This window comes from Mastomys coucha, unplaced genomic scaffold, assembly GCF_008632895.1.
Source record: "Mastomys coucha isolate ucsf_1 unplaced genomic scaffold, UCSF_Mcou_1 pScaffold14, whole genome shotgun sequence".
Taxonomy (NCBI): domain Eukaryota; kingdom Metazoa; phylum Chordata; class Mammalia; order Rodentia; family Muridae; genus Mastomys; species Mastomys coucha.
Genome location: NW_022196896.1, coordinates 42,234,231 through 42,245,167, shown reverse-complemented (window position 1 = coordinate 42,245,167; position 10,937 = coordinate 42,234,231). Strand labels below are relative to the sequence as shown.

The window sequence follows — 10,937 nt, the reverse complement described above, 5'->3', positions numbered from 1 at the left end:
GGGTAGACTTACTGACAGTCACCCATCTTGGGTAGACTTACTGACAGTCACCCATCTTGGGTAGACTTGCTGACAGTCGTCACCGTCTTGCGGTGTAAGCACAGAATCTGATGAAGACATTTTACTGAGATGTGTTTGATAGGAGGCATTTTGTTAAGTAGTTTCTGTCAAATTTCTGGATTTTCTGTACTAAAGTATGTAACTTTTTGATTTAGTTTTAAATAACACAGATTATGTAAAGTAATTTGTGACCTACTATTTATTCTGTAAAATGTCTGCACATGAAGGGACAGATATCATATGAGCTCACTTACCAGAGGTGTCCGAGCAAGCTGGGATGCTGGGTGCTAGGGCTGGGAAAGGAGGAAACGGGGAGTTTTGGAGGAATCTGAAGTTTTAGTTTTGTAAGATGAAATGTTCTACACATCAGTTGTGCAACAATCTGAAAATACTCGCTACTACTGAACTTAAGGTAGTTAACATACTGAGTCCGATAGCACATGCCTTTAATCCATACTAAGTACACAAACTAAACTTTTTTTTTTTTTTTTTTTTTGGTTTTTTGAGTCAGGGTTTCTCTGAGTAGCCCTGGCTGTCCTGGAACTCACTTTGTAGACCAGGCTGGCCTCGAACTCAGAAATCTACCTGCCTCTGCCTCCCAAGTGCTGGGATTAAAGGCATGTGCCACCACCACCTGTAACTAAACCATTATTATGCCCCATAAATACATACAAGTGTATGTCAAATAAATAAGAGGCAGAGAAATGGCATAGCAATTAAGAGCACTGCATGGTCTTTCCAAAGACCTGAGTTCAGTTCCCAGAACCCCTGTCAAATTGCTCAGAACCACTACTTTAGCACCAAGAGGTCTGATACATACACATGTACATTCTCATAAACACGCACACACTTAAAAATACAGTTAAAAACTTTTTAAAGAGATAAAATTTAAATGTAAAAATAAAAAAAGACCCACTCTGCAGACCTTGTAACCACTTCCTGTCACCCAGGTCAACCACTTGTGCTCGTTGGAACTGGCAAGTCTCTTTCACGCTGTTTGCAGACAAAGCTTTTTTATTTTTTTTAAGAATTATTTATTTTATGTATTTGAGTACACTGTCATTGTCTTCAGACACACCAGAAGAGGGCATCGGATTCCATTACAGATGGTTGTGAGCCACCGTGTGGTTAGTGGGAATTGAACTCCGGACCTCTGGAAGAGCTGAGCCATCTCCCCAGCCCCTGCACACAAAGCTTTAAAGATAACAAAGCGATGTGTTCTGAGCAGCAGAAAGAAAGGATTTGCATCTAAGGATTCTTGTTGCACAGACTCATCCTCGGATTCAGGGCCAGGTGACCATGTCAGACTGTGACAGCCCTGGCAGCAGGTCTGTCTAAGAGAGAAATGAGGATGCAGACTTCATTCTGAAGCAGGTCCTGGTATCTTATCCTTGGCAAATGCTGAACTCAACATGTTCTAGGCTTTCCATCGGCACAGCCAAATCCGAGTAGCTGATGGCAAGCTGTGGACTTTGGGAAGGTCAAAGTTGGCATGAACATGGTGGAAGCCATGGAACCTTGAACAACAAGCCGAGCAAGAAGATCATCATGGCTACCTTAGCCAATAGGCCAGACCTTCAAAAGAGTCACAGCCACCCCACTGTCCTCACAGTTCCCTGTGGAAAACACATGTGCGTGATGCTCTCACAATCGTCCTGTTTTCCTCAATCCCTCCAGGTCTAGCTGATTGCAGAGTTAAGTTTATAACTCCACATAAAAACTAAATGAAGACAAAGAAACAAACACTGCCTTTAACAGATGACCACCAGGTAGCAGACCCAGTGCTGCCATCTCCATAAGAGCTGCTGCCGCCGCCCCTGCCGCCCCTGCCGCCCCTGCCCCTGTTATTGTTCTCCTCCTCTTCCTTCATCCTCCCCCCTCTTCCCCTCTCCTCCCCCCTCCTCCTTCATTCTCCCCCTCCTTCATTCTTCATCAAAAATATATCAAATTGACTAATGAAGGGAACTTTCTGTATTTTTAATATTGTGTTAGCCGCGTAAGTACTTTTCTTCTTGGAGCAACTTATAAATTACTGAGGATAATTACTGTGCTTATGAGTATTTTGCTAAAACAAGGAATTTGTTTCCAGCATGTGAGTAGCTATTAAATCTCTGAAGTGCTTATCATTCAAGATTCGACAGATTTATGTCACTGGGGGCAAAGCTCTAGAGAGGACCAGGGAAGGGTATGCATGATTTCTTCAAACTGTCCTGCCTTCTCTGCCCAATATTGTGGTTCCTAGGAAGTCTTCAGAATGTCACATCTAGAGAAGAGAAAACCTGAATCAAAATGCTTGCTCTGAGCAGTTATTTTTAGTAGCAAATCTAGAAACCATACTTTTTTGTCTTTTAAAGAAGTGCCTGCTGGTATATCATGCATGCACATGTGTGTTTGTGAGAGTGAGATCCTGAGTTACTGACTGTGTGTATGGGGTTGTGGGGACGTAGGGCTGCGGGGGTTGGGGAGAGAAGACGTCTGTCTCCTAATGGCAGGACGGGCAGTGGCTTGTTCAGTCTGCTATCACAAAGCTCTGTTAATGTAGCTTTTGCATCATGTGACTGTAGGAAAAGCTATTATCTCAATGAAAAGAAAGCCAGTTTTAGAGCAAGCGATAGAATAGAAGCAGGAAGAATTTTCGAGTGTTCCACCATGCTGTGTGGTCAGCAGCTGAAAAAGGATCCCAGTGATAGTTTGTCAGCTCTCCCCAGAAGGACGCTCAGCCTGTGCTTCAGTTCACATCTAGACAAGCTGTGGGCTGGGGCTGATGGAGGGGATTGGTCTGAGGCGACACTTGCTTGTTGCTAATCCAGAGAGAGCTTGTTCCGAAGATGGTATGTGTGTACATCACTGACGATGCAAATCTGAACCGCAGAGGCTGTGGACAATCACCAGGTGTGTCTCGGAAGTGCTCTGACTTCATATTTGATAATGTTCCTGCAATTCTGTATGCTCTGGGCTGGGCTGTACTTGTGGAGGGGAGGACTGAACATGGCAGCTACTGACAGCACCCCGAGGACAAATGGACACAGCGTGGCACAAATGGCTTCTAGGGTCCTTATTTACTTTATTGTGTTTATTTAGTGTCTAAAGATTATTTGCAGATTTTCATTCTGCTAATTCCCTTGCTTGTTTGAAGGAAGTATTTTGGTAAGCATTTTCTGAAATTCAGACAAATCTTAAATCTTTAAGGTGCAAATTTAAATTATTAAGAGATGAATGTCATTATGCTTGTGTCTCTTTTATTCATTATCCTTTTGTAATTTGTAAGCACAGAAAAGATCGTTGCAGTGAATTTGAAATCATTCCATGATTTCAGGATAATGAATAGAGCTTTCTAATTTTGACTGGAGCTCCCATTGCATGACTTTGTTATACAGTACTTAACCTTCTCTGCTTTGTCCTTAAGCTGATACATGCAGAAACCAAATAACACCCACCTAGTCAAGTTTCAGACAGTACCTGACCATTTTTAATGCTGTTGATTCTCTTGGTAGCATGTCCTTTCCTCTTAACCTGGGAAGGCATAGTACTTAAAACTCCCCAGATGGTGCAAGGTGACAGGGCAGCCATCTGAGGAGTCAGTCACCTGTCACATGGCCCTCAGCTCAGGGGTTTCGGTTTCAGGCAGTGGTGTGTGTGTATGTTTGTGTCCAAATCACATATAATTCTGAAACTAAGTGGTGTTTTATACCATTCCCTTAAAAAAAAAAGGTGAGCAATCAAACAAGATATTTGTGCAATGTGTAGGCAGTTTAATAAATAATTCTTTGACCCTTTCTTAATACTCAGATATAATTTTTAATTATACTGAGTCAAGGATCCTTCTTGCTCATCCAGTCTACATATCAGATATTGTACACACTTGGATAACTCACTCATCCTAGCACACAAGCTTTGCTCTTGGGAGCAGTGGCCGAAGCACCTTGCCTTAGTCTTTTCTACATGAAATAGTTTGGTTCAGATAGTTAAATAAATGAAGGTGGATTAAAAAAAAAAAAAAACTACCGCAACCACATGGTGGCTCACAACCATCTGTAATGGGATCTACTGCCTTCTTGTGTGTCTGAAGAGAGCAATGATATACTCATATACATAAAATTTGAAGCTAAATTATTTGGACAGTTAATTTTTTCCATTGTTTTGCTCTTTAATTTATAATTTATTTGTATTTTCTCATGTAAAGACTTCAGATGACCTGAGCAGTTTATAATAATAAAAGATGTTTTCACTGAGTACTGACAGCATCATTATTATCACTATTATTATTATTGTTACTAGTATTAGACTGAAAGTCTGTGGGAAGCCAGGGCAACTGAAATAGTTAATCCAGTGAGATAACTTAATACCTATCATTGAATCGATGCCTTATGAACATGAATATCTTGAATCTTATATGACTTATTTGTGGTTGATGGAATTTTATGCAAAACATTTCTGTCTAATGACAGAATGCCTTCCTAGTGGCTTCTGCATGGCTGCCCATGGGGGTAGCTCTGTGTGAGAGTGTGGAGTAGTCTCTCTTTGTATCACAACAGAAGGATTCTTCATAAGGTTAGGGATAGATTAGTGACCTGGAAGCTAAGCTGAGCTGGAAGTCACTTTAAATCCTAAAACAGAAGATTGTTGGATTGTTTTATTTCTGTGGCACTGTATGATTAAACCTACAGCTTTAGAAGGCATTTTACGTCCAATCGGTAAGGGTACTTTTAGATAATACAATATAGGAATTGTTTAATTAAAATGTTACAGATCAGAGGTAGCGTGCCCTTCAGAGCTTTAAGTTCAGTCACTCCGTGCCACAGAAGTAAAGCTAGGAAGCCAGGAAAGCTCTTGGCTGCACTGAGTGAAGAGCAAGTTTTGACTTCAGGATAGTGCCCCAACAAGCTGGACAAGCAGCTCGCCATTCCTGCTGGACTTCAAACCACAGCCACAGTAACTAACCGCAGATATTATGACCAGGCCTGATGGTGTTGGCCCACGGCTTCATTCCTTGGAGTCCTGTTTAATTTGTGGGGAAGATGGTAAAAGAAGCTGGGGGCAGAGCTGACAGCAGCCCTGTAAGATGCAGTGGTGACCACGGGACCTCTGGCCTCAAAAGTCAGTTTGGGGCTGATTGAGTCAGAATTCATGTATCACATGTGTTTTAAACACAGTTTTACTCATAGTAAGCCAGGGAAACGTACAATTCATGAAGAGTCACAGCCAGTGTGTTTTCTGAAGCCACAATTTCCAGGATTGGAACTGGGGAGCAAGGGTATACCTATTGCTCGATGACATAAGCTTGTTCTTGACACAGGAGGCAGCCTGATCATTTCTGATGTGTTCATTTCATTTGCAGCAGAGATTCTTGCCCAAGTTCACATAGTTCTTAGTCACCAACAACATAGCAGAAACAGTGTGCCATATTTTAACTGATAAAAAGTTAGTTTTTATGTTTTATGTTTTTCTCTGATTTTATATGAAACAACTAAATTCCGTATTTGACTTTGCGTGAGTTATTTCTCTACTGGAACACTGATTCAACTGAGTGCTTCCCTAAAGCTAGAAGCTAGATGTTGCGTTTCATCATCTTAGATGTCTGCTCAGAGTGGTAAGTCAGCTGGCTAGTGTACGGCTGGTAAAAGTGTGCAATGAGACTTCTATTCCAATAGGTGAATGGAATAATCTAGCTAAAATAAGTGATAAATCTATTACCAAGACTTCCAATCCCAAAAACTTTTGAAATAATGTTTATTAACTGGCCTTCACCATTTTTACTTTCATTTTATGTATTGAAAATAGACATTATGCCATTTTTACACATGCTTTTTAAAAAATATGTTTTGCAGGCTTTCTTTGTCCCACGTGATGCATATTGCATGAGCTATGAGTACTTTGGCCAACATTGTCAACCATGGAGTTCTCCTGGCCTTGAACTTGAACCACGGTGTCCGTCCATTCATTCCTTCTTCCCGATACTGTCCCATGCCTGGCTTACAGTTGAGCAAACACTCAAAGAGATCAAGCAGGCAGTCCAAACATAGGCAACAGGTCATCCGCCTCATGCTCTATCTCCAGTGTCTGATCTAAAGTCACTGTAGGCTGGGGTTCAGGTGGCGTAGGCTGGGGTTCAGGTGGTATAGGCTGGGGTTCAGGTGGCATTGATGATTGTTGGCTCCAGACTAAGAGCAGGATGGGCATAGGCACAAGGAGAGGCCCTGTGAATATTGAGTCTTTGTGCATTTAATGAACTTTACTTCTGCCTTACCTTATATATACCAAAAGTAAAGTATTTCATAAAGGATGCTTAGTCTGCATTGAAAAGAACTGTTTGCTCATGGGAAATTCCTGCAGAGCTCATGCTGAAGTGTTGCAGAGGAAGGAGGTCTGAAAGATTCCTGTGGGGTACCAGAGATAGAGAGATAGAGTAACTTGCCATGGGACTGCTGAGTGGGAAAAGCCCTGAAGTTGTGGGGTCTAACAGATGCTTTTGCGTGTGAGTTCTCCTGTGTTTGGCGAGTGTACACTGCTCACTTCCTAGGTGCCTTGCTCATCCCAGAACTGTTGAAAACCACAGAGGAGCCGCATTAAACTGCTAGCTTTCAGACAATGAGAACACTCTGCAATGCAAAGCACTTACTAAGATCTGTGGTAAATCCTTTTACATCCATGCAGATCCCCTGGAGATGAGTTCTGTCTGAGTAGACTTTCAGGTGAGGATCTTTTGTACTTTGTCACACTTTTAATGGTCTGTAGTTTTATTAGTCACTTTCTCATGACCATAACAGAATGCCTAAGTCAAGTCAGCTTTAGAAAGAAAACAACTTTATTTTGGCTCATAATTTAGAAGATTCAAGTCAGTAGTTTTAGAGTCTTGTGGTGGGGCAGAGCATGTGTTATGTCTGGGTCTTGTGTATCTGGTTTCTCCTTTCCATAAAGCCACAAGGATTCCATGAAGGTTCTATCCCAAAGCCTTTATCTAAGCCGGGCCACATTCCAGAGAGCATACCTAACACCATACTCTGTTCATTCTGCCTCTAATTACTGTTGGCATATGACATGTTCAGTGGGGACTTCAGACACCAGCAGCTTCACATTCATTCTCTTGCTGGTAGCCTGTTTTATTGCCTCTAGGTTCTGGGGATGATGAGGAGAGCAAATTAGATGTAACCTTACCACTTGTCCTTTCTCATGGCCTCCAGTATGTTGGCTTGTTTTTGGCACTGCTGGTTTCGTTCTCAATCCTCTAACTGACTTAGCTACTGTTTGTTGTAACTGCTGTTATGTAGTCCAGGAGAACACAACAGTAACTGCCTCTTCTGAGTGAGAGGAGGACTCATCTGGAAGCTGGGGTGGGAAGGAGTGGACTGCAAACAGTGCTGGCTTGACATCCCAGGAATTTGCAAAATGTGCAGGTTTGACCACCCCATTGGTAGGTACCAGCTACAGGTGGCATTTGAAATGTGGCTGATTCCAGGATGCGTGTTAAGCACGGCCAGGTTATGGAACACTGATCACACACTCAGATGTCCACATAGAGACTGCCCGTATTTCATTCAGTCAAAGTGAAGTGTGCACTTTTCATGTTTCTTAACATGGCCCCTGGGCAGCTTGTGGTACAGTGTGAGTGCTGCTCATTGCTGAAAGAACAGGAGTTGAACAGTAGATTTTATTATACCAACTTATCTGCGACACAACACCAGCCATTTTGTAATGGACAGAAAAGTGACTTTGTGCCCTTCCTAAGTTCATGGTCTCATTCCTTGGTGGGCCCTGAAGGACTCAAGATCTAACCTTCCACCTCATGTCCCACACCTTCTCCCTGACTGTCTGTACCTTTACTGTACTGTTGTCTTTTCTTGTTATTGACAAGAGTTGTGTTCTATTAAATCCTAACATAAACTGACAGGGAGCCATTGATCATATAATATGGTACAGGCTGTGTCCCATGTACATACATCTCTGGATAACAGTGAGCTTATGTCTACTGGACTGGCACACCCACCTGAACGAAGCTAATAATGTGTCTTACCCTTTGGGCACATCAAAGCCCTCTCAGGAATGCTGCACAATTCAGTCCCAACAAAGTGTGGGCCATTTAAAACATCAAAATAGCCAATGTGCAAGAAAGGAGAGGCCTCAAAGGGCATGTGTGAGATGCAGCGCCTGCCTGCCTGCAGCAACCCCCAATGTCTCAGGCAGTCACAACAGTGAAGAGGCTTCTCCCTGGAAGGCAGTTTCTGTATGGATGGCAGGCTATGCTCCTTCCCACTGATCTCACTTAACGTTCACACACACTGTGCAGTGAATGGTATTTCCCAGTCTTACATAGAAACTGAGGCCACATGGGTAAGTTCATTTCCCATAGTCACTGACTGATGCAAGCTAGTCACTGCTTCAAAGCCCATGGCTATCTGGAGGTTGTGAGCTCTCTGGCAAGTGGAGTTATAGGTAGTTGTAAACCTCCTGAAGTGGGTACAGGAAACTCATCTGAGGCCCTCGCCAGAGAAGTAAACACTCTTAACCACTGAGCCATCTCTCCAACCCCAGATTTTAACACTGTCATCTTTTAAAAATGTATATTGGCATTTTGCCTGCACGTTTGTCTGTAACATGTGAATGCTTCATGCCGGCAGAGGCCAGATGAGGGTGTCAATCCCTGGGACTGGAGTTACCAATGGCTGTGAGCTGCTATTTGGGTTTTGGGAATCAAACCTTGGTCCTCTGGGAAAACAGCCAGTGATTTTTTTAACTGCTGAGCCATCTCTCCACCACCACTCTGCCCAGATTATAACTTTAACACGCACGACAGGAAAATGTGAAAGGAAGTGCTTACTTGAGATGTCCAGTAAGACAGCAGAGAGCAGTGTGCTGGCACTAGTGGGCTCGTGCCTCAAACTCGGCTATGCAGGAAGACCCCTCTGCCTCTGCTGCCTAGAGGACTTCAGAGGTGGGATTTCATGTTTCTGTGTCCAACGGATGATGTTGATAATTATCTCATAGGCTTAATTGTGAGGTCAAGTTTAAAAATATAGATATACTACTAAAAGTAGAAATATTCCTATTAGGAATGAAACTGGAAATATTACCTCTTTGGGTCTTGAGCTCTGGTACTTTATGAAGTGACCATGAGCATCAAGCGTGTTTGTGTCGAGCATGCTGATAAGGGCCTAAGATAAACAAGAAGGAACAATATGGAGTTTTTTGCCTTGAAGTCATTTAAAATGCAGGAGTGACAGATTCAGGAGAAAGTAAGGTGCTGTGTTCCGGCTGTTAGCGGGCAGATGTGGTGTGGGGGAGCTGTGGACAGATGGAGTCTGAAGTAGTTCTAAAAGGGTGAGTGAAGTGAGTTTGAAGAGGCTTCATATAATATAAGCAAATGGACTGAGACCAGGAGGAGCAAACACCAAAGAACGGATGAGCCCAGTGTGTTGGTAAGTTCAGGCTAGCTTGACACAGCTAGTCTTCAGAGAGGAGGCAGGCTCAATTAAGAAAATACCTCCAGCTGGGCGGTGGTGGCGAGCCTTTAACTCCCAGCACTTGGGAGGCAGAGGCAGGCGGATTTCTGAGTTCGAGGCCATCCTGGTCTACAGAGTGAGCTCCAGGACAGCCAGAGCTATACAGAGAAACCCTGCCTCTAAAAACAAAAACAAAAAAACAAAAAACAACAAAAAAAAACCACAAACAAACAAACAAAAAAAAAGAAAATACCTCCATAAAGTCTGGATGTAGGCAAGCCTGGGACATTTTTTCTTAATTAGTGATTGATGGGGAGGGCCCAACCTCTTGTGGGTGGTGCCATTCCTGGGTTGATAGTCCTGGGTTTTAGAAGAAAGCAGGCTGAACAAGCTGTGTCGAGCAAGCCAGTAAGCAGCACCCCTCTGCCGCCTCTGCCTCAGCTCCTGCCTCAGCTCCTGCCTCAGCTCCTGCCTCCAGCTTCCTGCCCTCAGTACTTTTGATGATGAACCAGGGAGGAGTGGGGAGGACATGGATACTCTCCTCTCATTGCTTTTGGTGATGGTGTTTCATCACAGCAGTAGAAACCCTAAGACACAAAGACAGAGACAAGGGCTAGGCCATGATGTCCCTCCCCTGCAGTGAATTCCGGTGACACACAGATTTGATGAGACGTTAAGGTGGATGCTCTGCTCAGACATCATTCCAGGTAAGGGTGGAAGAGAAGGCTGAGTGCAGAGACTGTGCAGACATTTTGTGCTCAAAGATTTGAGAAGTAAGCCTGAAAAGATTTAGAGGAAGCCGTAGGAATAGATTGCCACCAGAGAAGCTGCCCCCACCATCTGGAAAGTGTAACTCTACTGCCAACCTCTCTGCTTTGATGGATCTAGAAGTGCCCTTGTTACACTCATTTATTTAAATTTCTGTTTAGTCTTGTTTTAATATTTTTTGCAGTAAGTTGCAGGTAACATAAAAATGACCTTTTCACTTCTTCAGTAACATTAACATACCCTCAAGGTTGTATAATCATTGCTAGTGTACATTTCCAGAATTGCATCATCCCAAACAGAAACTGCACACATCCAACAGTCATCCTCTGTCCTCTCCTAAGCTCTGATACTTTCTCTCCTGTCTTTGCGCCTTTAGCTGTCCTCAGTGCTTTGACTAGGTGGGAATTGTGTTAAGTGCCTCCAAGCCTGCTTTCATTTGCTGTGGTTCACCAGTATCTACGGGTGTCGGTGTTGGTTCCCCTTTAAAGCTACACAGCTGCTCTGCATATGTGTCCATTCATTTGTCGGTGGGTGTGCACATGGCTACCACCACTTTGCTGCTTCCAGTCACGCTACTTTGGTTGCAGTGTGTATATATTATCTTTTGAAATCCTGCTTTGGCTCTTTGAAGCATTGTTGGATCGTATCTTTTTTTTTTTTTTTTTTTTTTTT

The 10,937-nt window shown here is 43.1% G+C and overlaps 1 protein-coding gene across 13 annotated transcripts in view; it reads left to right on the top strand.

Annotated features, from left to right (window-relative positions):
- Positions 1 to 10,937, top strand: part of Ncoa2 (nuclear receptor coactivator 2) — a 249,034-nt gene that overhangs the window by 127,095 nt on the left and 111,002 nt on the right. Inside the window, exon 1 of one of the 13 annotated variants that reach the window (XM_031366896.1) lies at positions 2,682 to 2,952. The exons of the other annotated variants lie outside the window; for them this stretch is intronic. The gene's annotated coding sequence lies outside the window, so the exon portion shown is untranslated. Of the gene's footprint in view, positions 1 to 2,681; positions 2,953 to 10,937 lie in introns of those variants that run through there. 13 annotated transcript variants of the gene reach the window in all.